Source organism: Macrotis lagotis, chromosome 1, assembly GCF_037893015.1.
Source record: "Macrotis lagotis isolate mMagLag1 chromosome 1, bilby.v1.9.chrom.fasta, whole genome shotgun sequence".
NCBI classification, from domain to species: domain Eukaryota; kingdom Metazoa; phylum Chordata; class Mammalia; order Peramelemorphia; family Peramelidae; genus Macrotis; species Macrotis lagotis.
Window position 1 is genome coordinate 228736006 of NC_133658.1, and position 26963 is coordinate 228762968.

The window sequence follows — 26963 nt, forward strand, 5'->3', positions numbered from 1 at the left end:
CACTGCGGGGCGGGCGGGGAGCGCAGGCACGGCAGGATCTCTATTTTGAAACAAGTGTCTTTGGCCAAGGACGGTAAAAAACACAGTCTCCAGGAGCCCAGGCCTTATTCTGATGGTTGCGGTCACATCTCCTTGGAAAAGACTGACAATAGAGAGGACAAAATAGGCTGTCCTCCTTGTTGACTTTGAACCTGTTTATCAATAGTAAGGGGGGGGGGTAGGAGGAGAAAAGAGGATAGGATCAAATTCTCAGCCACAAAGGGATGTGGAATTATGTGTAGCTGTCCGTAGCGTGATCTTTGTCACGAGTGTCATATGCACACTATTACCTGTTTGTACCGACCCCAGCATCCCGTGAAAAAAAATTTTTTTTTAAATTTTCTTGCTACTCAGCTAGAAAGGAGGATGTTATGTTCAAGACACGCATTTTTTGTCTCACTTGCTGTAGAGTAGAGATTAAGACACGTGAAGATTTTTTAATTCACAATTGTTCGTCTGTTGGGATTTCTGGGAGCATTTTGGCTTACAGGGCTCAAACAATACCTCTTGGAGTTGTTCGGTTCTAGAGGTACGTGGGTACAACCTCAGTTTGATCTTCACTCTTCGTGTAGTCTTCACAAGGCCTGATTTCACCTGGGCACTAATGGGAACCTTGGAATGCTTCACATAAGGAAATGTTAGAGTTTCAGGTTCCAGTTGCCTCTGCAGTGTCTGCCTCAGATGCTCTTGAGGTTTCTTAATGAGATTCTTGCATGGGCAAGGGCATAGTTTAAATACTCACAAGGGCAGCCATAGCCTCCCTTTCTCAAGTGGAGAACAGGAAGGGGAAAAAAATACATTGGGAGACGTTGACACTAGTCCTGGGTTCCAGGACTTGGTTCCAGGCACCAGACTCCTGTTCAGTCCCAGAAGGGTAAGCATTTAAGGGTAACAAGGCCAAGGTACAGTCAGAATCCTGAGAAAGTCAACTCAGAAGCCAAGGATTTTGATTTTGAAGTGTGGCAAAAGTGTATCTGAGAGAAAGGAAGGAGGCAAAAAGAGACATTAGGTATCCATTAAAAAAGAAAGAAAACAAAAAGACCTAAACCCCCAAATACATGTTTTGTGTTTAAGGCTAGAAATCTAGAGTTGTTAGAGAAGTGGTCACCGATCTTTCTCTTCTTAAGCAGAATTGTGATTTCCAGGATTGGGAAGGGAAGGTTCTCTACTGAGAAAAAGCCCTGCCTTGGCAATTGACTTTTCTGAAGGGTTGGGAAATCTTGAAGATGGAAATATGAGGAAGTATCCTAAATGAGCTGGCTTAATCCTCTTTTCTCTACTGGACTCCGCCAAACCCCATTTCTATGGGGCCCTCTCTGCCAAGTGTTCTCATTGTTCATTCCTATCAGCCAAGCCATTAGTCAGATCTGGACGCTCGGGAGGATGGTGGTCCTATGGAATAAAGGGCTCCCTCCTTCAAAAATGGGTGACAATCCAAGTTGAGAACTGAGGAAGGGTGGTTGGCCACTTGGTGTCCAGCTCTTGGAGTATATTTACTTAGCCTTTGTGATTTTAACTTTGACTATAGAGTTATATAGCCTTTCTTTATTCTACAATATCATCTGAATACTATACTGTGAGGAAATACTATTCCAAGTAAAACAAAGGTGAATTGGAGTACAATTTAAATTTAATCTGAGATATAGTGAGTTGCCTGTTTTGGCATAGGCATGTTAAGATATGAATTCTCCTGCCAATAAAAAGATGAATGCTTTTAAAATTTTTCCTCTGGGTGTCACCTGTTGTATCCCCAAGTTAATAAAACCTCAGAGGATGATTAGTGCAGGGAAATACCCAAGATGAAATTTCTTTTTCTTTAACGTCTATGTTCAATTCAATTCACTTCAGCTCAGTTCAGTTCAATTCAGTCTTACAATTGTTTATCTTGTAATTTTGTGTCTATACAGCACAAATTTAATTGGAAATATGTCAGTTATCAAATTAATTTACACAGTTTTCAATTTTGACAGCCAGTTGTATTTATTCAGGGCACCGACCTTTGCTCCACTTCCCACTCCCACTCCCTCCCCAAAAAAGAAAAAAAAATTTTGTCTAAATTCTTTGGTTTGTCTGTCACTGCAGCTTCAGGTAACAGAATAATTGTTAAAGCTACATAACTGTAGATTCCTGAGACCATGAATAAAACCTTGGGTAATTCTAATTTTCAGGGAGTCAGCTAGCAGTTTCTGATTCATGGCATGGCAGTGTTGGGGAGCAGCAAGTGATTGGACAGACTAGATATTTCAGGCTTATCTGGTGTGGCCAGCTGGGCTTGTGTGGACATAGGAAGAGTCATTTTGGTAAAAAGAAAGTAAACCAGATGAATTTATTACTCTCTGTACTTTGTACAGAGCAACCTTTGAGTTCCATGTTGTTAGGCTGGGTAGTTGGGATTTGGGCCTTGTGTACCTCTAGCCTTCTTTTCCTAAGGCTGGGCTGTTGATGTCATAAGGCAGTTCCCGGATTGTCTTAATTTGAGATGGAATGCCTGGTTTCTGTGATGCAGATTACTAATAGGCAAAGGCTGTGTAGATAATGAAAACCAAACATTTTACAAACATGCAACACAGATTTGTATTAGGTGTATGTGTGAGTGAAGCATACTTGAGAACAAGCTTGGGGAGCAGGTGAATTGTCTAGGCTGAAGTGAGTGGGTTTACCCATGTTACACACCTATTTCAATGCCCTTGGCCCAGGCATGAATTTTTTTAAAAAGTTTTATTGATGCTTTTTGTCCGTAATATTTCAACTATTTTCCCCATTGGACTTTCCCTTTTGACAAAGAACAACAATTAAACAAAAGTATCTGATAACAGTGATCGTGTCTGACAGTGTATATAATATTCTGTCCTATTAGACCCCCACTTCTCTGTTTTAAAGAGAAAAGTATATTTCATCATCTGTTTTCAAGGTTTTTCATTGTTTTTTTAGTTAAAGTTTATCATACTTTTTTATTAAGTTTTTCATTTATGTTGTTTGGTTCTGCTTAGTTTGCTCTGCATCAGTTCATACATATCTTCTCATTTTTCAATTTTTTTTTCTAAATTATTCAATTTTTGAGTTGTGAGGGGGTAAGTGACCATGAATTGGAGTATCTCTGATAAAGATGAAAATTATGATATCTATGCTGATCAAGAACAGGCCACATTAATTTCACCTTTACCTACAAAGCAAGAGTTTGGCTAGCTCAGCATCATTTTCTTCCATGTTGGAAAGGATTTTATCCATACGCCTTTTTTTGTTTTGGCTATAGAGATAGTTCTCACAGCACCACAGAGATGCATATAGATTGTCTTTTTTCTTGTAGTCTACAGGTTTTTTTTTTTTGTTTGTTTAATACACTGCCTATAGACCACCATAGAAATTGTCCTTCATTCATACATCAAATGGGGATAGAGAAAAGGTTATTCTTAATTACAGAAATGGCTATTTATTTATTATTTATTTATTTACAAGTTTTCTTATCCATCCTGCCCAGGCAGGATGACTTTAGTGAAACAGAAGTAACCTTAGTCCTATTCCTTTTGTGTAAGCTAGTTCCTTTCTTTTTTTTTTTTTTTTTGCAAGGCAATGGGTTTAAGGGGCTTGCCCAAGGCCACACAGCTAGGTAAATTACTAAGTGTCTGAGGCCACATTTGAACTCAGGTACTCCTGACTCCAGGGCTGGTGCTCTATCCACTGTGCCACCTAGCCGCCCTGCTAGTTCCTTTTTTTAAACAGAAACAAGATTTTTAAGATGTTTGGATAGATGGGCAGAGGATAGCTTTTTTAAAAACTTAGAAGGAAAATCAGTGTTTTGTGACTAGATTCCTTCCCCTGTCTTGAATTGAGTAAGCTTGTTTTATTTAGTGAAAAGTGATGTTTTTTCCTTCATTCTCTTAGAAAATTATGTTATCAGGGAGATGATGCCATGACAAGCATATGAATTGGATTTTGAGTGAGGGGGTATTGTGCTAAGTCACCAGCTTTACTTTCTCCTCGAGAACCATCTGGATCCAGTGGCCAGATTTGGATCAGGATGACTGGAGATGGCCCTGGATTCGAGGCAATTAGGGTTAAATGGCTTGCCCAAGGTCACATAGCTAGTAAGTGTCATCTGAGGCTGGATTTGAACTCTTGTCCAACTGACTCCAAGACCATTGTTCTATCCACTGAACCATCTAGCTGCCCCTATTTAGTGAAAGTCAGCAAAAAAGTTGTGTGTTCATTTTTTCTTTTGTGCTTATTAACACCAGAAGACTTGTGTTTATTCATTTATTTAGTATTTATTGCTTATTTTGCTTTTTATAAAATTCTCTTGTCAAAGAAGAGCTTGTTAGGGAAGGAAGTTTGATGTCCTTTGTAAAGGAAAATGATATGTTTTATTTATTAATACTCATCAAATTGTATTCGACAAGAGATCATATTTATTTGCTGTTTTTTTCTTGGCAGAGACCGACATGCTCATTGAGGTACTGGACAAAGGCCTGATAGTCCAGGTGATATTACAATGCTTTGGTCTGTAATCTTACTAAATAAACAGGTGACAGGGAAATCCTGGAGAGCATCTAAAGGACAACAGCCAAATGAGGATTGGATAAGGGAAATGGAGATTTTAATTTGGAGAAAATGCAAGGAGAACAGCAGAACAATCTTCAGCTATATTATAAGGATTTGTGGAGGAGACATAGGCCTTTTTCTATTCCAGAGGAAAGAAGTAGAAGCAAAGGACAGAGTTTGCAAAGAACCACATTTAGGCTTGATGTAAGGAAACTCTTCCCAAGAATTACAAGAATTAGGCATCCAAAAGTGAATTGGTCTGCCTTTGGAGGTAATGGGTTTCCCTTCTTTGGAAGTCTATAGGCAAAAGACCTATTCTTAGGTATACTAGAGAGAGAGAGAGTTCTTGTTGAGAATGGGCTGAAATAGATGGTTTCTGAGATTCTTTTGAACTCTGAAATGATAAGATTTTGCATTGCTGAGGACTTGCTGACCATTTTTGGCCAGTTTATCCTTTTAGTCAATTAGGCACTCTTCTTGACTCAGCAACAAAAGCTTTGACTCAGACAGCTAGGAAGAGCAGTGCCAGGTCTGTCAGTAGCCAGGAAGACTCCTCTTCAGTTCCAATCTGTTCTTGGACACTTAGTAGCTGTGTGACCCTGGGATGTCTCTGAACCCTTCTAGCCTCAGTGTCCTCAACTGTAAAATGAGTTGGAGAAGGAAATGGAAAAAAGATATCTTTTCCAAGGAAATCCCAGTTGAGGTCACCAAGAGTTGTATGTGACTGAAAAATGACTAAATCACTTTGTATTCTTTCAATGTATGTATATATATATATGTGTATGTGTATGTGTATGTATATGTATATGTATATGTGTGTATGTGCATGTATATGTGTATGTGTATGTGCATGTATATGTATATAATATGAATCTATAATATGTTTATACATATATGTGTAGATATCTCTATATCTTATCTATCTATCTATCTATCTATCTATCTATAATCTTTCCAGAAGCATGTAAGATCTTTGAGAGCATTTTTGTCACTTTTTTCTTTGGATCCTTACACTTAACCATTTAATAGCTACAATATATTGTAGATATATTTACATATATTTACATGTAGATATACATATACACACATATATATACTGAGCACATATATGGTCAATGTTTAATAAATATTTTTTTCCAGTCCCCAATTTTCTAGTTCATGCTAAAGAGGAAGCCAGAGCGACTAGGAACTTGCTGGTATACAGGGAGAGAGAGAGAAAAAAAAATATTTTTAAACCACTCCATTAAAATTGAGATGTCAAGTGTCTACTGTGTGTTAGGCACAATGCTAATTGTTTCACAAATATTATCTCAACAATTTGATCCTCACAACAATCTTGGGAGGCAGTATTATTCTCATTTTACAGTTGAGGAAACTGAGGCAGAGGTTAAGTGACTAGTCCCAGGGTCACACTCTCTGAGACAATATTTGATCTCAGGTTTTCCTAACTCAAGGCTCAAAGCTCTTTCTATTACACCATCTTGTTGCCATAAAAATTTACCTAGTGAATCCTTTATCTTACAACCCTTTAAAAGTCACTTTGTTGAGGAGTCCATTTCCCAGGTTTTTATATAACATACTGACATGTATCCTTTTTAGGTTTCTCTTAAAGTTCAAAGTGGATATCCTAGACTTGAGCCTATGTATTTTCATAGAGATAAGATATTTATGGGCATAAATAAAGTGACATGATTTAGTGGCAGACACTCTGTAGTGTCAAGAAGGTTTTAGAATAGAAATTCTGGCTTCAAAATTTTATTTTACTAAGAATCATAGAATCTCAAGTTGGAAGGAACCTCAGAGGTTTCTTAGAACAAACCTTTCATTTTACATAGGAGGAAACTGAGGTCCAGGTAGATTAGGAGACTTGCCCAAGTTAACAACAAGGCATTAATTGTGACAAGAGTTAGGATTTGAGTCTAGCTTCTTTTACTCTAAATCCAATGTTTTCCCCACTCTACTATGATTTTTTGTAAGGATTTCCAGTGATAAATTTGGTAAGGCTCTGGGAAGCCCTACCAGATTGTTCTTTTCTGTCTTCCCTTCTTGCTTTCACTTCTTTCCTTATTTTTTATTTTGAATCTCTGTAATGTATTTATGCTGTAATAGTGTATATTATAGGTATCTAGGTATCATCCCTTTACTAGGCAGGAAACCACAAGAGGTTTTCACCTTGCTTTTATTGGTAATTATTTCTTGATTCTGCCTTTTTTTTCCTAGTTCCCAAACTTCTAATTCTTCCTTATTTTCCCTGGGACTGATCAAAATGCTCAGCACAAAGTGGATGTCAAAAAAAAAATTTTGTTGATGCTTTTTGTTTCCATATTACACCCCCCCCCCCCCCAGTATCTCTCCTCTCCTATCTATAGAAACTTCCCTTGTTTAATAAATGTCAGGTAATCTTCAACTTGTTGAATGTGGGAAATGGGATCCCTGGCACTAAAACTATCATGTCAGGAGGATCGCTCTAATATTGATCAAGAGAGCAGGTTATATTTGGATGTAGCACAACCAGGGTAGCTTTAAATGTTAAAGGAAATGTATATAGGAAAATCTACAAAGAATAGACTCTTTGAAGAATAGTCAAATAACATTTATAGGATTTTTTTTTCTGTTAAAGCTCAGATTCTTAAGATAGGAAAATTATTTTTTAAAAATTGTGATAGTTTTTGATCACCAGTGATAGGTAATCTAGAACTAGAAGCTAGAAGATAATTATAAGATTTATAGCATGTCAGAGACCATTTTGTGCAAGAAGAGAAAACTAAGGCCCACTCAGAGAAGTAGTATTAGTATAGTATCATTTAAAGAGTATGAGATTTGTAGTTAGAGGACCTGAATTCACATTCTGGCTGTGTTAACTGTGTTTCTTTTGGCTAGGTACATAGAGTACCTACCTCTTTGGATTTCAGTCTCATCTACAAAAAAAATTTAAGAAATTTTTAAAAATTAAGCAAGACACAATGCTAGTCATTGGGGATACAGCAACTGACAATAAACAAAACAAAACAAAAAAAGTACTTTCCTCAGGCAGTTTATCTTCTTCCTTCATGTAGGTATTGTGCTAGTTTTGGCCCGGGTGATCTCTAAAGTTCTTTTTAGAGCTAAATTGCAAGTTAGTGGCAAATCTGGGACTGGAACCCAGATCTCTTGATGATACCTACTAATGCTTTTTCCATTACATTATTTTTATATTTAAGTCAGGCTAAATGAAATTTAGTTTAAAATTTCTCATTCACAAAGAATAACACAAATTCACAAGAAAAAGCTCAGCAATTATCATCAAAACCAAAATTATTGAAACTACTTATTAACAGATAAGATTGGATAAAATAAGTTTGGGAAATCTTTTCTTTGGATTTAAGTTACTGAATGAGATTCACTGATCAATAGGTAAGTTGGACAGATCGTCAACATAATAGATTAAATGTGTGGGCATGCTTCCCCAAGACTTGGCTGTCCATCTCCATTTTAGATTGGGCAATCTAGAAGCCCAAGGTGCTTCTCTTTTCAGCTTCTCAGATGTTTTATAGTATCAGAGTGAATTAGGGATCAGAGTAGCTGAAAGTAGAAGTGCACAGTTGAAGAGCCACAGGGCCTGGCTTCCTTGCCACATTGAGATTGGCTGGACTAGCAAGTGGGCTAGCCCACTCATTGCTGGGCAAACAGATCAGGTATACCCATTTTAGGTTGACATTCAGGGAGCCAGTCAGCATCCATAGCAATGCTATCAAGTGTCTAGGCCTTTCCATGGAAATCTAAAGAAGTCTATCTGGGAGCAGAATGGATTTTTTAGGCTCAGCTTTTCCCTCACAGCTGCCTCTGATTGCACTCTAGGGGAAGAGTCAGATGGGAGGCCTTTTTCCAACTACAAGCATTGATATTGGTCGTGCTATCAGGAAGCTGGGAGGGATTTTTTTTTTTTTGTGGGGGGGGAAGGGAACTGGGTTTAAAAAATTATTTTCAAGTTTGGATAAAAATACATGAATTGTTTATATATGAGTTTGCAAGATAAAAATAAAGTATTTTTCATCACAGTCAGTTTAGCTGGCAATTTGTGGGTCTCAATTTGGTATTTCCCCATAGATTTGGCCAACACTAGTTTGTGCATTTTAAGTACACACAAGGCACTGTATTAATAAAATCAGTACAAAAACCTGTCCCTTCCTGTGTGTCCTTGTAATTGAATTTGTGTTTCTTTGGTGACAAAATATGGTTCCACTATTCAAAAACACCCCACAAAACAGTCTATTCTTCTGGTGCTATCCTTCTGGAAATGGGGTCACAATAAGATTTGACACATATGTCTTTGAAAAATTCCTCTTCTCCTCCCTCCTCCAGGTGTGTGCCATCGGTAGTTAGGAGTTGGGATCCCCAGGTTACTTTTGGGAACCTTTTAGAATCAGAAGCTCTGTGTTTGTGACCTGAAGTATGGCTTTGAGATCTGTGCACAGCCCAAGGAATCACACCTCCTACCTTTGCCCTTGTTCCTTATTCTCTTCCCATTGCATTTCCGTGTTCTTCCTTTAATTTGTGCTTTCTCCTTTCTTTTAGAGTCTATGAAGGTTTGAAATGCATAGCAGGTGGACCACAGATGTAGTTGGGAAGGAGACTTAGAAGTTACAGAGTCCAGTTTCTTCATTTTATAGAAATTGAGGTCCAGAGATATTAAATGTTAGCCAGAATCAAATAGCTGTTAAGAGTCTAAGGTGGAATTTGAACCCAGGTCCTTGGGTTCAAAGTCTCAGGACTCTGGCCACTATATCACACTTTTTCATTTGTACTGTGTTAGATTTTTTTTTTCTCTGCTTATTCTATTGGAACACTAATCACAGATTGGCATGCCTAGTGGCCAAGGGAGGCTCTGTTTCAAGAAGCTACTATGAATGTCCATTCTGTGCTGCATCTGCTCCTTTGCAGATGTGCCCAGAGGTGCCTGAAGTAGCCAGCATCCTGGCCAAACTGTGTTGGGATGCTATTCTCTAGAATTCTAAGTTAAAAGTAGGAGAGTCATGATGTTATGTCTGCTGTTTTGTTTCATTGTTATTTGAATTTTCTAGACTTCACTTTCCTCCTAGAAAATGAGAGTTAGACTAAAATTTGGATTTAGAAAGGACTTTTGAGGTTATCTTTCTTTTCAAACCCTTTGTTTGGCAAGTGATCGTCAGGCTTTTCCTTGAAAAACTCCAGGGATTGGAAATTAACTCATTCTATTTTTGAATAATGAATCATTAGAAAGATCTTTCTTACTTTCAGTTAAAATATACTCAAGGCAACTTCTATCCCCTTGATCCTAGTTTTTCCTTTTGGGTAAAAAAGTAGAATAAGTTTGAATAAAATAGGTACGTTAAGTCCACATGTAATATTTGAAGAAGCATAGGAACATAATTTAAATTGGAAGGGATTTTGGAAATCATTTACTTCCAACACCTCGATTTTTCTGCAAGAATCTTTAGATGATTAGTATGGATGCTCCTTGAGGATAGAGGCTCTTGTGTTTTGTATTTGTATCCTCAAATTAATAAGTACTCATGTATTCATTCATTCTAGATTGCTAGGATCCTTTGAAGCCCTAATATCCTGAGTCTGTGATTTTTTCCTTTCATGAAAGAAAGTGTATGTCTTGAACTTAAGTAGCTAACTAAAACATCTAGAAGATTTCCCTTGAATTAATAGTTCTTGTTAACTTAAGTTTCACTGTATAGTTAGTTGAAAGCTCTGTAAAACCAGCTAACTAACTCTAGGACACAAACCACTTCCTATAGGTAGATTTAGCCGACTTGAAAGTTTTTCATACCTTTTCAGACCACCCAGGATTGAAAAGTAGATAGAGATTTGCCCTCAAGAAGATCAGTTAATGTGATCTGGAGCAAATTATTTATCAATGAAATCATAGGTCTGGTTTCCTCTCCTGAGCTCAGAAGTCCTTGATTTGTACCTAGAAGGGGCTGGGACAGTCAGAAAAAATTAATGTGAGTTTCGAAAATAGTTCCAGGGCATTTTATATATTATTTTTATATTATGTCACCTAGACTATTCAGAACTGCTATGAAATGTGTAAACAGAAGCTGCTAGTTCTTAAGCATCACTATTATCATGCAACCTCAGTGCAGTTCAGACAGAACATCACTGAACTGAGAGTAGCCTTAGCAAGCCTTAGAAGAAAGGATTCAATTGGGAAGGTGTAGATGAGAAAAGGAGGGCCTCTACATGCACTGAACAAGTTATGAGTTAGTTATTAGCCTGTCTTCCAAGTGTCTAAGGGCAATCAATTTTGAGACCTGTCTCTCCCAGTTCTAGTGTCTTTCATGACTGCATAACAATATGAGTCTTTTCTCTCTGTAGGTCTAAGATATGATAATCATAGGTCAGTTATTGCTATGTTCAGTTTGTGACCAACCCCAAAGACATATATATCTGTATCATCCCAGTTCCCTGTTCAGGAGGGTGAAAAGGCAGTAATGGAAGGAAAAGTTCCTCCCATTCAAAACTATTTAAATAGACCTTCTGCAGGAGAGCATTGATGACTCAGTGCTGTAAGACCTAAGGTGGCTGAAAAGGGAAGTTACATTGTGATGGAGGAGGGGAGATATCAAAGGAAGAAACTTTTAATTTTAATTTTTTGGAGATAGGGTCTTCCTATCTTGTCTAGATTAGAAGTGCATGGCCTCTCATGGGTTCCCACTCATGGAAATTTTAACTTGCTCCATTTCTTTTTTTTTGGGGGGGGGGGTTTGAAAGGCAGTGGGGTTAAGTGACTCACCTAGGTAATTATTAAGTGTCTGAGGCCAGATGTGAACTCAGGTCCTCCTGACTCCAGGGCTGGTGCTCTGTCTACTGCACCACCTAGCTACCTGACTTGGTCCATTTCTAACCTTGCCCTTCCTTAGGCAGTCATCTAGCCCCCTGTTTCTGGAGGTTTATCATACTGGTGTAAGACTAAATTTGGACAAATATTTCATTTTATCAAACCCTATTGCAACTCAGAATTCTCAGTCAAATCATCACCCATCTTGAGTCTCCCCATTAGTAGGAACTACAAACCTGTGTTTGGCAAGAAAAAATTTTTGATAGTGTAAGGTATAGTTCTGAAAACCTTTCTCACAGCTTCTATCTGAATTGCACTGAGAAACCCAAATAGCTATGGCATGGCACAAGTAGAATGTCTATTTTGAGAAAACATTTCTACTACTGTTAATCTATAGAAATTCCGGAGAAGTACTTTTGGAATACTTCCTCTAAGAACTTTAATTGCTAGTGATTGTCCAACATAGTTATTGTCAGACTTTTATAAAAAAAAATTCTTATGCTGGTTAGAATGTATTTTGTTTGAAACTCTAACACAGTGGAAAATTATATTGGTTTTAGTTAAGGAATTATGGGAAGTAAATTTATTTTTTTAAAAAATATTTATTTTCTTTTTGTACAAATAATTTTTTTATACATTAATAAAATATTCTTGTTTAAGAGTAAAAGTACCCCTTCTCCATAAAATATAGACTCATTTGAGTGATAAAAGAAAGGGGAGAGAAAAAAATTAAAATTAAAAAAAATAATAGTAATAATTGTAGGTAAGGCCAGGTGGCGCAATGGACGGAGCCCCAGCCCTGGAGCCAGGAGCACCCAGGCCCATATCCGGCCCCATACACCCAACAATCACCCAACTGTGTGACATGCAAGCCACCCCAACCCCACTGCCCTGCAAAAAACCAAAAAAAGAAAAAAAAAGACCCAAAATAAAATAAAATAGTAATAATAGTAGGGGTGGCTGGGTGGTGGATAGAGCATTGGCCCTTGAGCCAGGAGCACCCGGGTCCAAATCTGGCCTCAGACACCCAACAATCACCCTGCTATGCAGCCCCAGGCAGGCCACCCAGCCCCATTTGCCCTGCACCCCCCCAATAATAATAATAAAAAATGTTCTTGAGTCTTTGTTCCAACAACAACAACTCTGTCGCAGGTGAATCACATTCTTTATGGTAAATCCATGGCAGAAGTTACTTCCATACTTTTCCACTGTTGCCATTGTTGATCGCAACTCCCTCCTTTTCGTATTTCTCCACTACCATGTACTATATTTTACTCTCTCCTTTCACCCTGACTCTGCTGTAGGGTAGCTGAGTGGCACAGCAGACAGATCCCTGGTCCTGGGGCCAAGAGGCTCCGAGCCCCCCTACCACCCCTTAGGCCCAGCATCCACCTGGCCCTATTGTCCTGGGCAGGCCTTCCAATCCCAGCCCCTTGCAAGAAGTAAAAAAGAAAATGTGTTATATCTGACTACTCTCCCCCCATGGTCCATCCTCTCCTCCATCACTCACATCCCCCCCTTCCCCCCTGTCCTCTCCTCCTTCTTACTCCAGATGTCTATACCCCATTGAGTATATATATGCTGTTTCCTCTCCTAGCCACCTCTGATGAGAGAGAAGATTCCCTCATTCCCCCTTGTCTTCCCCCCCTTCCATATCATTGCAATAGCTCATTGTAATAAAGAAAAAACTTATTATATGAGATATCTTGGCCTATTCCCCCCTCTCCTTTTTCTTTCTCCCATTACATTTCCCTTTTTTTCTATTGACTCCATTTTTACACCATATTTTATCTTCAAATTCATCTTTCTCCTGTGCTTCAACTATAAAAGCTCCCTCTACCTGCTCTATTAACTGAGAAGGTTCCTATGAGTATTATCAGTGTCATTTTTCTATGCAGGAATACATGCAATTCATCCTCATTAAGTCCCTCATATTTTCCCCTTCTCCTTCAATCTCCATGCTTCACCTGAGTCCTGTATCTGAAGATCAAACCTTCTGTTCAGCTCTGGCCATTCCAACATGAACATTTGAAATTCCCCTGGTTCATTGAAAGTCCATCTTTTTCTCTGGAAGAGGACATTCAGCCTTACTGGGTAGTTGATTCTCGGTTGCATTCTAAGCTCTTTTGCCTTCTGGTATATTATATTCCAAGCCCTACGAGCTTCCAGTGTAGTTGCTGCTAAGTCCTGTGTGATCCCGACTGCAGCTCTATGATATTTGAACTGTGTCCTTCTGGCTGCTTGTAATATTTTCTCTTTGACTTGGGAGTTCTGGAGCTTGGCTGTTATAATATTCCTAGTGGTTGGTTTTTTTTGGGATCTCTTTCTCGGGGGATTGGTGGATTCTCTCCATTTCCATTTTGCCCTCTGCTTCTAGAATATCAGGGTAATTTTCCCTGTAGCAATTCTTTGAAGATGATGTCAAGGCTCTTTTCCTGATCATGACTTTCAGGTATTCCAATCATTTTTAATTTATCTTTCCTAAGTCTGTTTTCCATATCAGTTGCTTTTTCAATGATATATTTCACATTTTCTTCTAATTTTTCATTTTTTTGGTTTTGAAGTATTGATTCCTGATTTCTGGTAAATTCATCAGTCTCCCTGAATTCTATTCTTTGTCTGAAGGATTTGTTCTCCTCAGAGAGTTTTCTTATCTCTTTTCCCATCTGGCCAATTTTGCTTTTTAAAGCATACTTCTCCATAACTTTTTGAACCATTTTATCCATTTGACCTAAGCTGGTTTTTAGCATGCTATTTTCTTAAGCATTTTTTTGGATTTCCTTGACTAGGCTGCTGACTTCATTTTCATGTTTTTCCTCCATCTCTATCATTTCTTTTCCCAGTTTTTCTTCTAACTCCCTCATTTGATTTTCAAAGTCTTTTTTGAGCTCTGTCATAGCCTGAGCCCAATTTCTGTTTATCTTGGAGTCTTTAGATGCAGGAGCTTGTGCTTCCTCATCTTCAGACTGTGTATTTTGATCATTCTTGGGCTCATATGCAAAATATTTCTCAATGGTGTTCCTCTTTTTTCTCTGCTTGCTCATTTTCCCAGCCTGAGTCTGGTTTTGGGGTGCTTCCTGAGCTTTTGGGACACTCCCACAAGGGTCTCAGTGTGTGAGGCTCTGTCTTCCCTCCTGGTCTGTAAATGACCATATGAGCCCCCCTCTGCCACGGGGCTGAGGTGGAGGGGGGCCCTGCTATTCTGTATGGGGGCCTAGACTGCGATCAGGATCTGAATTTGGTCAGAACCCCAGAGTCCTGTTCCGGGGACAGAGGACAGAGCTCTGCAGTCTCTCTTCACTCCCCTCCCTAAGGTTTAATGGTCTCATGCCCTGGGGGCTCCTGCTTACAGGCTTGGCCTGCTTCTGTTCCTGGGTCTGGGCTGCGGAAAGACCACTTTGGTGGCCGTGTTCCCTGAGGGCTGGGGTGCTCGGTCTGGCAGAGGTCCCCCGCTGGTCCCTGAAGTTGTGCCGGTGCTCCCCAGGATGTATGTCAGGACCCCCCCCCCCATGAGCCAGGGTTCCCAGCACCCTGGGGCTGCCTCTGGGAGCTGAAGTTCTTTTGCTCTGGCGGGCCACCCCTCTGGTGGGCTGCCCCTCCAACCTCAGGGAACAGAGCCTTTCTGCTCTTTTTCCAGGTTACCTTGAGTAGGAGAACTGCCTCCCTGGGTCCCTCTGTGGGTTCTGTCTCTTGAAAGTTTAGTTAGAGTCCTTAGTTTCCAAGTTTTATGAGAGAGCTTCTAAGAGCCAGTGCTCTCTTGGTCATCTTGGCTCTGCCCCTGGGGAAGTAAATTTAAACTTAATGCTTTTGTAATGTCAACTTTAGACAGACTGGTCTAGAATCTTGACAGTGACATAAGTTATGTGACCCTGGGAGAAGCACTTTTTAAAAAAATTTAAAATTGAAAAAGTTATTTTTCTTGTCTAACTCCTCCCACCATGTTGATAATATTTATATTTTCCTAGTTATGTACATTATTCTTTTGTTTATTTCATTTCAAACAAATCTTTGTTTATTAGAATTCTTTGTATTCATCATTCCTTATGGTACAGCAATATTTTATTATACCAATCAGCTCTTCTCCAATCATGGGGAGCATATTTTATTTCCAGCTTTTGTTACCACATATAATGTTTCTATGAACACTTTTACACACGTATGGGTTTTTAAAAGAATTGTTGTCAGTAATCTCCTAGGGGTACAAACATAGTAGCAGTATGACTGAATCAAAGCATTAAAGTTTATATGCAAAGTCCAACTTAAGAACTGCATTTAGTCTGGCAATACAGGTGACTTTATAGTTGTGAGGAATATGTGGGTGTTTGGGTTCCACAAGAATGTGAAGGGAGAATTGTTAGTTTACATTACAAAGACTGGCCTCTGCCTTCCTCTCTCTCTGTCTCTCTCTCTGTCTCTCTCTCTGTCTCTCTCTCTCTCTCTCTATATATATATATATATTTTTTTTTTTTAGGTTTTTGCAAGGCAAATGGGGTTAAGTGGCTTGCCCACCTAGCTGCCCCTCTCTACCTGTATTTTTGCCTAGAGGCAGATAGCCTCAATCTGATCAAAAAACAAGATTAGACCGGGTCCACTGCTCCTATTTTTAAGTTAAACCTAGGGTCTTGACATTAGTATAATGAGCAAGGAGGGGAAAATGTATGGGGACCAATGTATCAATTAGATTGTGACCCCAGTCTATGATTGGCATAAAGAGGCAGGAACAAGGTCTTTCAAATTGCATAAAAGACTTTCCATTTTGGGGATTCCTGGCTCCTTTCTCCCACCTTGAAAGAAGTGTGCCATTTTATTAAGATAACAATAAAAAAAAAATTTTAATCACCTGGACTAAGTATTCATGGGCCATTTATAACAATAATTATAATAGCTTATGTTTATGTAGTACTGCCTGCTAAGCATGCTGAATAATAAATAAATTATTATTTAATTTGATCCTCAAACAACCTAGAGAGATAGGTGCTGTTATTATCGTCATTTTACAGTTGAGGAAACTGAGGCAGACAAAGGTTAAGTGACTGGACTTGAATTCAGATCTTATAGATTTGTGCTCTCTCCACTGCCTACCTAACTGCTTCAACTTTGCTCACTTTAGATTCCATTCAGTATACCCTTACATTAAAGGGAGGTGTTTCAGACTTGAGTAGTCTTCAGAGAGATGGTGATATACTTCCTAAGAGATACACAACATTTCACTGGCTTCTTTCCAGGGCTTGCTGAATCTTCCTCAAGGCAGTCCTGGCCTCTGCTGTGCAGGGTGCCTTTTCATTTTTGTGTAGGTAAGGTCTTCTCTTTGATAGCTGAGACAGTCTCTTGCCCAGCTAGGAAATATTGCACATTGAGGTACTCCCATAGGAGAGATGGAAGCACACTCTCTGTTTAGTGCTCTGTCATGTGTAATGCCTGAAATTCGATTGATAAAGTGTAAACTTGTAGAAATGACAGGAACATATGGAGGGATAAGTTGATGAGGGCACACAGCACATGGTTGGAATGTCTTTCAGCAGTCACGCCCCTCCTCCTGGCAAGCAAGCCACCCCCCCCACTCCCCCCCCCAGGGTTTTGGCTTTTTTTTTTTTTTGAGCCACAGCAGGTTGGAAATCCAATGCTCGAGAGAGCGAGACATTGGTGTGAACTCAGTTTGAATTGGCCTTGGTTTTCAAGAATAGTACTTGGGAAATGAGATTTTGATCTTGGAAAATATGATTTAAAAACAGAATTGAAAGTTATTTTTATTTTCTAAGTGATATTGCTCCTGACACATCCAGTGAAACTGGACTAGAGTTGCTGACATAAGAATACCAATGTGGGAAAATACATTACTTTTAAGAGCTCCTCTCAGGAACAGGGTTTTTCATAGAGCCCTGTTACCATTTTTCATCTTCCTTTCCATGTCCAGTAGTAGAGTAAGTCTAGGTCTGTGAATATTGGAGGACTGAGGAAAAAGTGAAATCCTGGTGGGGTGTGCTGTCTTCTTTTCTTTGAGTAATTGGCTGCTGCCTCATTTCTGAAGATTGGACTGCCTGTGATTGGCTTTCCTGACACTATCAGACTGTGGCCTCATTTAGCCTGCAGTCAGTTGGAGCATAGTTGGAAGTCCTCCTGAGCTGTGTGGATTTCACATCTTGCCTGGTGAATTAAATTCATTGACCATGTTGGCTTGCCTCAACTATTAGCCAGACTGGTTTGTAACATTACTGGGTCCCTCGGTGGGGCTGCTTCTTTCTCCACATTCAGCAGGGAGTAGCTAAGCTCACTGAGTGGAAACTACTTTTTTTGGCCCCCTCTTCAGCATAAGCCCTCCTAGTCCTAGGATTTAGAGGATTCCTGAGCCTCCAGATACATAAACCACTCTGGAGGTGTGGATTGTGACTGGATTAGCCCAGTGCTGAAGATCTAGCCTAGAATAGTAGACAGATAAGTATTAAGTAAGGAGGATCTTATTGACAAGACAGGACTTTAGGCTGGACCTCAACAATCATTCAATTCAATTCAAAAAGAAAACTGTTTATTGAATATTTCTTGGTCAAGGTACCCATCAAGCTAAGAACAGTGATTGTAAAAAAAGAAGATTATCTCTGCCCTCAAGGAACTTACAATTTACTTCTGGGAACTATATATTCACTGAGAAGTCAATACAAAATACGCAGAAACTGAATACGAAGTAGTTTTTGGGCAAAGAAAATGTCTAAGGTAGAGGATGTTCAGATTGAAAAAGCCTTTTGTAAGAGGTTGTACTTCTAGGCCTTGAACTGAAGTTGGTTTAATAAAAGAGATAGATATGAGGAGGAAGAACATTCTAAATTTGTGGGATAACTTGTGTAAAGGCAAAGGAGGTGAGCAGTGGGATACTAGGTATGGAGAACAATTAAATAAGCCAATTTGGCTGGGACATAGTGTGTGAGGGGTAAGATAACATGGAAGCCAGATATTAAGGGCTTTCAATGCCAAGGAGTAGACTTTATCTTTTATTTTGGAGGAGTAGGGAACCCTGAAGCTTTTTGAGTAGGTGAGTGACATAGATCAATGCTGTGATACCCGTTTGGCAACTGAGTGGAAAATGGATTGTGGGAGGGTCAGAGTGGAGTTAGGGAGACATATTGGGAGGTACTCAAGGTGGGAGGTCTTTCTGTTTATCATACCCAGTGATTCATAATGGATCCCAATTCATTACCTGCCCTCAGAGTTAGCCATGAGAAAGCTTACTGTGGAGCTGCACACCATGGGCTGAATCAGATAGGACTGAAACTTGCTTATTCTAACTTGTATCAGTCTATTTTGGTATATGAGCAATTAAAACTGGTATTTCTGCTCCCTGTTGGTTTATGGGAGTGATGCATTTAGGTGAATGGTGGTAGTTTTGAGGGACTGCTTGTTTTTGGTTTCATCCAGTTTTATACTGGATAGACCTACTGAGAAGGAAGTAGGAAGGTTTACAGTGGAGAAGAGAAGACTGAGAGGAGACAAGATTGCTGAATTTATGTATTCAGAGGGCTATTTTATATAAGAGGATCAAATTTATTTTGCTTGGCCCCTGTTTCTTGAATTGAATGGAACTGCATTGATTCCAGGGAACAAAACTAAGGAAAATGGTGAGAAATTACAAACAGACTAAATGAGATAATATGTGCCAAGTGCTTTACAAACCTTAAAGTGCTACATCACTGTAGCTATAACAATAATAATAATTTAGGTTGACTATAGCTAAAAAAAAGCACTTCCTAACAATTAGTAGAATGAACTTCATAAAAATAAAATAGCCTGCTTTGGGAGATAGTGAGTTCTGTCTTTAGGACACTGATTAACACTGCTGTAAGGGTTCTTGGAAACAAAACAACAGCAGCCCACCCTGGCAGAGAACCTGGAAGTTTCCACCATGCTTTTTCTCACTATGACCCTGTGAGTTCAGACTTTACTAGGCAATGGATGGCTCAGTGAGTAGAATGAGGGGTCCAGAGCCCAGAAGACCTGAGTTCAAATCTAGCCTTAGACCTTTACTGTGTGATCCTGGTCTAGTTACTTAACCTCTGCCTCAGTTTCCTCAACTGTGTAATGGGGATAATAGCAGCTATGTCCCAGAGTTGTTGTGAGGATCAAGTGACAATATAATTGTAGTGTGCCTAGCACATAGTAGCACTGTATAAATCTTAGCCATTATTGCTAAATAACATATTCTTTCAGATCATCTTGGACAGTGATGTCAAACTCGAATAGAAATTGGGACCCCAGAGCCACTTAATGGATTCATTTTAAAATGAATTATCTATGTTTTGGTATATTTTCATTTCTTTTGTTAAATATTTACCATTTACATATTTATCTGGTTCAAGTCTTAGTGCTGGTGGTGTGTTTGACACCACTGATCTAGATCATCTGGTTTAACCCCCTTAGTCTACAGATGGGTACACTGGGAGCCAGAGAAGGAAATCAAATTGTCCAAGGTCATACAGTATGTCAGTTAGGAATAAAACAGGTATTATTAATCCTACTTCAATACACTTTCTTTGACAGTCATGCTGCCTCCCTATAGGGGAAAGGGAATGATTTTGAACTGAAGATCTTAAATTTACAAAGACTTACAACCTCCTTTTCACATACGGCTTTTTTACATTTCAGTTAATTCACTTTCTGGAGTAAATTCATTTCTCTTTTCTCCCACCTCTGAGATTCTTTGATTCTCCTTTCCCATCTAGCAGGAGTAACTTGGCCAGTCATTAAACTAGTTTCAGGTTAAGAGCAGGTTACAGACAGGATCCTTTGGGTTGGGGAGTGGAGTATGTTTATCAAGGACAGCTATTTGTGGAATATTTAAATTCTAAAAAAAAATTGTTTCCACTGGTGATTCTTATATTTTCAGTGACAGTTTGGTTGTCTGAGACATAATGATGGTGAAGTATGGAGGTATTACATATACATACAACCCATCTTCTGAATGTTGGAATTGTGTCCTGTCTCCTTGACTATGTTGAAATATTTTTTTACCCTTGTCTGAAGTTTCAAGGTTGACACTACTTGTCCATAAAATATTTATTTTAAAATTTAAAACCATTCTTTACTTTTTGATAAAAACAGCTGAAAAACAGAATAAATTCAGTGTGAAAAGCATAACAATGAACAGTCTGATGAGCAAACACCTTAGGATATGTACTTTACAGACAATTGCTTAGAAACATAAATCCAAAGTGTTTCTACTGGGAATCCTGAGGACCTTGGAAATCTGAATTTGCAAATCTGGAGGAGGTATCCAGCTGCAGAATAGGGAGAACAGATATCAACTCCCCACATCAAGGTTTATTTATATTTGTACATTTCACTAAGATCTTTTTATAAGTAAGTTTTGGGGTATCAATATCTGGAGGTGCTTTCAATAATTTTTTGGATGCCCCCCCTTAAACATTATAGTCATTTTGGTTCTTAACCTAGGATCTAATCTAAGGGATCTACTTTTCCAGTAAGGAGGTCCATTAACTTGGATTGGGAAAAATGACAACTAACTTCTTTTTGAATTTAATTTTACTTTTCCCATTACATATTATGAAAGGTTTTTAATCCACTTGCATATTTATTTACACATTTTTCTACCCCCCTCTCTTCCCATCCCTTTCCCCTTAGCTGTGAATAGTTTGATAACAGTTGTGCATGTACAATTTGTGTTTAACATGTTTACATATTAGTCATTTTGTGTATGAGGAATTAGGCTTAAGGGAAAAGAAAGACTATCATGGCATAAGAAGGATAAACATAAGAACAGTTTTTTAAAAGTGAATATAATATTCATTCAATTGTTTTTTTCCCCCCCTTGCCCCTTGGATGTAGATGTGGATGACTTTGTCCATAATAGGTCTCCTGGAGTCTAGCTATCTGAACTGCGGAGAGGAGCTGCATTCATTATAGTTGATAGCTCACAATGGACAACTACTAATTTAAATTTAGCATTTTTTTCAGTTATGAATTTAAAAAAACTGTCTGAGGTGGGGTTCATAGGCTTCATCAGCCTGCCAGATGGATTCATAACGTCAAAAAGATTAAGAACCCTTATCTTAAGAAAAAAATTAAACCAAACCAGGAGACACACCCATCTTGCCTGCAGGTTTATATGTAACATTTCTTACTGTCTTCCACTCTAGTGAAAGGCTGGAGGTCAGTTCTTCCTTCCTCCAGAGTCAAGATTGGTCATTTTAATTGTGAAGTTCTCAAATTTGGCCTATTATTCTTGTTATTCACATTTTTATAGTCATTGATTATATTTGAAAGTTGTTATCTGAGCCAAGTGGATTCAATTTGACAAACATTTATCAGGTATCTACTATGTGGAAATAACTTTATGAAATGTAAGAGGTATTAAATTTATTCATTCTATAAATTTGAACAATTACTTTATCTTTGTGGTGACTGCAAAGAGATGACGCTAAAAAAAAAGAAAAAATAGCCTCCATGATAGAAGCATAATCAGGTTGATGATTTTTTTTTCTTGTAGCTAACATTAGTGTAATGTATAATGTTTGCATGTATGGTTAGTTTCATGCAAATTATTTTCAACAATCTACCTGCTTTTTCTGTTAATGTTTTGTACTATGCAAACTGCCTTTCATATAAATGAATTAAAACCAACCCCCCAAACTGAATAAAATAAAATGGTGTATTAGTTAAAAAGGGGAAAAAGACACGACAATTGGTTGGATGCTTTAGTTGGCCCTACTTTCTGTTTTTAAGGGACTTTAGAGGGAACTTTAGAGATCATCTGGTCCTATTCCTACAGTATCTTCAGATGTCAGGATACTTAGACCCCAAAAGGTTAAATGTCTTGCTCTAGGGTTACTCAGGTTAAGTAAATAGCAGGCCTAAAATGTGTATTCAAGTGCTTTGACTCTAGGCCTTGGACTTTTCCACTTCAGAGTGTTACTTGTCTTAATTGTGCTGTCTGTCCATTTTGCACTAAATATTACTTCTTTACAGCTTAATATCTAACAAACTGAACAACTTATATTTCTAGCAGTGTTAAAAACCTGATTGATTATTTCTGTATTATTTTTTGAGATGTTCAGCCCTGTTTTTCTTCCCCTCATTTTGGTAACGTGTACATTTTAAAAGTTTTTTTTTAGTTTTAAAATAATGTGATTTTTGTTTTTAAATAACAGGGTGGAATTGTGTAGAATGTTAGGCAAAGGCAAATGTGAAGTTTCCTAGCTAAAAAGGATTTTGGACTGAGGCAGTGTGACATTTAAAATAACAAATAAAACAATGCCATAGCACTAAGGGTATAAGAGGGTTGGGATTGAACTTATTAAATCAGGTTTCCTACTTTTAGATAAAATATAAGCTCTTTGGGTGCAGGGTCTATTCAGGCTTTATGAATAAGTGGTTTATAATGTTATGTGAATGAAATTCAGTTTCAGATATATATTTTTGTTGTTATGTGACTGTCCATCTGTGTGTGAGAGTCAGCCTTATGTGTGACTAGATGTTATCTGCAAGTCCTACCAACTTTTATTAGCTCATATAACTAGAAAATGGGGCTCTAGTTGTAAGTTTTTATTCCTTTCTTCTGAAACTTAGATAAATTTTCAGCTAAATGAAGAATCAAATCAATAAAATAAGGACCCAAATCAAACTTAAGTACTTAAAACTATTTATGGCTTCATCAGTAATGAGTCTTCCCTCTACTGATAGAGATTGCAACCTGTAGACCATCTTTCAGAAATTCTTTGGCCAAAAAAAATTCATCCCCAGTAGACTGCATGATAGTAAACTTTTTTAAACTTTAGATCAGTCAATAAGTCAGTTAACAAACATTTCTTAAGCACTTCCAGGCACTGTTCTAAGTGCTGGGCAAAAGACTGTCTATCCCTGATTTCTCACAGTGTAATGAATAGTAGGCTGGTTCTTGGATGGTAGACACATGCTGCCTCTGTTCACACCTAGAAGAGGGCCCCAGAGAAGAACTTGAGTGATTATTTACATGACATAGGACCAAGGACTGTGAGACCAGCTGGAGACAATCAAACATTTTAACAAAAACTTTATTAAACGAATAGCAGTAATAACTTATTTCCATTCTTTCTTCTCTTGATCTCTTTTTCATCTGCACTTCTAAAGTTTTGACTATGATTGTTTCTTAAATAGCTATAGTCATTGGTAGTCATAGCTATTGTCAGAGGCTAGGATAAGACAACTGTTCATCATGTCCTTTATGTTTTGTCCTAAGTGTTTGTCTCTATACCTAGATTACTCAAGTTAGCTCTGGTCAGAGAGAGAGAGAGAGAGAGAGAGAGAGAGAGAGAGAGAGAGTGTGTGTGTGTGTGTGTGTGTGTGTGTGTGTGTGTGTGTGTGTGTTGTTCTTTGTTCTTGTAGCATTTCATATAAACCTTAATTTCTTTCTTGAAAGTCCTTTTTATGATATAATTAATAGTTGTTCATTACATACCACTTAATGCTACAGAAATAAGAGTTGCTATAGATTATAAAGTGATCAACTTTAATTGGATGGAAAATGGTGCACTTAGTTAAATCATTCTTCAATTATTTGTTATTTAGATAGTTTCTAATTTTTAATCTTATAAATAAAACAGCCATGAATGTTTTGTACAAAGTGTGGTATTTTTTCCTTTTAATAATATCCTTAGGGTACAGTCCCTATAGTGAGATCATGATGTCAAAGGTTATGGATCAGTTTTATAACTCCAATGTACACCCTCAGATTTTTCTCTTGAAAGCTTATACCAATAGTTATTTATGTTCTTCTATGGCCCCAATGGTCCTGTTAGTACAGAATTCTTGCCTTTGGACACAGAAATACAAGAATGCAGAAGTTTGCTTCTGCCAACCAAAGCTGGAAATATGAAATGGATAAACTTTGTAGGCTTTACTTTGCCACACATGGCTTTCTTTTTTTTTTTTCTAGTTGTTTAGTGGTTTCAGTTATGTCTGACTTCTTGTGACCTCATTTGGGGTTTTCTTGGCAAAGGTACAGGGGTGGTTTGCCATTTCCTTTTCTAGCATATTTTATAAATAAGGAACTGAGGCAAATGGGTTAAATGACTTGCTCAGGGTGATATAACTAGTAAATATCTGAGACTGTATTTGAATTCATGCTATCAATTTCTTGGTGACCACATATGAGCAGGGTACAGGGCTTAGCGGAGAATCTAGATTATCAACTTCAAATTTATAGAATCTGAGCACAGAAGGAGAAGTGACTTCTTGGAAGTTTGAAGATGTTTCTGTACTGAGAGAGTTTTTCTGTATTGAAGGATTTAGAGTGCCAGTGTGGAAGAGTGGGAAAAGTCCTAGTTAGAAGCTCTAGGTTCATTTACTTCCTATCTGTGTGACTTAAGGTGACTACTTTAACCTCTCTGAGCCTCATCTATGAAATGAAAGTTTTGGATCAATGAACTCTTTTAAGTTTCCTTTCAGATGCATATTTGTGATCTGGTGATCAGCCAGCTAGGCAGGGAAATGTAGAGAGAGCTTGGAGTCAAGGAGTTCTACATTCAAATGAAGCCTTAGACACCATATACTCTGGGATCCTGGACAAATCACTTAATGTCTCAGCCTCAGTTTCTTCATCTGTAAAATGGGGATAATAATAGTCCTACTTTGGGGTTGTAAGGATAAAATGAGATAGTATGTAAAGTACAGCCCTTAAAGTTCTATATAAATGGTAATCATCATCATCATCTTCATCCTCATGACATTTGAAGTTATAGGCTGAAAGCTAATCCTATGAAATGTTCTTGAGTGCTGGGCTCCCAGGGGTCACATTTCCTGGGTCATTCATAAATATCATCATAAAGCTAAGATCTGGAAATCAGTCATTCAACAGGTATTTTGTTAAGCACCAGCTGTATGCCAGTCCCTATGCCAAAAATGAAACTGTCTCTGATTTCAAAAACTTGAATTCTAAAGGAGAATATCCAAATACATTTATGCAAAAATGAAAGAAAAGACATAGGCAACTGCTCATTTCCTTATTTCCCTGGGTTTCCCCTTTCTTTGACCTTCCTCCTTTGACCAGATGTTTTTCCCTCTCCCAACTGTGCTTCCCCCCCCCCCCCCCTTATTCTTAAATCTTACTGTCCAGGGCTCGTGATCCTGTTTTATATAAGCACAAAAAATCCCATAATCCATACATCATAATTATAATTCATATTTGGATAATGTTTTAAGATTTGCAAAGTTCTGTCTTACAACCAACCTTTGATTCAGAATGCAAAAAACCTTTGAGATCATCTCAGATTCCCTCTTTGTAAAAGATGGGGATTGGGCTAGATGAACCCTTAAGTTTCTATGCCTAAACTCTGTGATTAGATGAGCAAATCCAACATCTCTATTTTACAAATGAGGAAACTGAGACCCAGAAAGGAATGTTACACAGCTGGTAAACGACAGAGTCAGGAGACTTATTTTGGGCATTGACACCCCAAATCTATGCAGATCTCTGTTGTGCCTCTAGTTGATTTTGATGTTTAAAAATGAACCAGAGACTTATGAAAGCAAGGAGTTGGTCAGTCAAACTTTTTTTGAAGTAATTAAGGTATTCCTGGCTCTATGATAAGTACTAGGGATACAAAAAAAGACAAAGACCAGTTCTAAGTGGATATTGATCTGCTTTTTTTTTTTTGGTCAAAATTCTCTTGTTCACTCCTTTTATGGGGGAGAAGGGAGTTTGGTAAACGCTGTTTTTTGAGGTGCTTGTGCTCCTTAGAGCACAACTTAGAATTGGCTTCCCTTTCCTTCTTTGCTTCTTAATTTTCCAATTTCTAAGGAGTCTGGATGTGGGTGCTTCTGGATATCCCTTCTTTATTCTTGGGGTGAACCTGGAGAAAAAGTTGAGATTTCTGTGATTCTTGAATACTTCTATAAAGCTGGTCATTAAACACACTTCAGTTTTCCCAGAGCTCTAGTCTCCATCTGTGTAGGAGTGGGGCTCAGAACACAGTGATCTGCCAGAATATGGAGCAGATGTCTAGGTGAGTTCCCAAGAGGATGCTTTTTCTTTCCTCATCTACTCAAAGATCCCTGACCTTTGGCCAGGAGCCCACAGTTGTTTTTAGGTAACTCAAGTGATAGTTGTTCTTTTAAATGACTATGTTTCCTGAAGATCTGAATGACTTTTTCAATCATCTGTGTTTTGCAGTTGGCCAAAGTGTATTTTATCTTTTGCAGAAGTTGTGAGTGGGAGGAAGGACAAACCACTTCCTCTGTAGCTTTCTGATTTATCAGGCACAACTTTGACAGTTTGAGTTTGAAGAGGAAAATGAAAAAAGTTAAATAAATAAAACCTGTCTCAGCACTTACTATCCTCTGCCTTGTTCTTCATTAATGTGATTGCATTCCTGGGCCTGGTTTAACCTCTGCTTTGGGGTCCCATGAGACTTTTCAGAGTTCCTCTACAGGTGCAGTGCTGATTTCTTAGTTTCTGCATGTCCATTTGTAGATGAAGTAGAGTCCTGAGACTGAGACTTTGAGTTACTTTTAAGTGGTTGAGTTTCTCATCTTTTTATTATTGTGATAAACTAAATTAGCTTAATAGATTAGCCTCAACATAGCTATAGTACTCCCC

The 26963-nt window shown here is 38.3% G+C and overlaps 1 protein-coding gene across 4 annotated transcripts in view; it reads left to right on the top strand.

Moving 5' to 3' along the window:
* CMIP (c-Maf inducing protein) overlaps positions 1-26963 on the top strand; it is a 275350-nt gene that overhangs the window by 1045 nt on the left and 247342 nt on the right. Inside the window, exon 1 of one of the 4 annotated variants that reach the window (XM_074209743.1) lies at positions 1-26963. This exon is cut by the window's right edge and continues 24171 nt beyond it. The exons of the other annotated variants lie outside the window; for them this stretch is intronic. The gene's annotated coding sequence lies outside the window, so the exon portion shown is untranslated. 4 annotated transcript variants of the gene reach the window in all.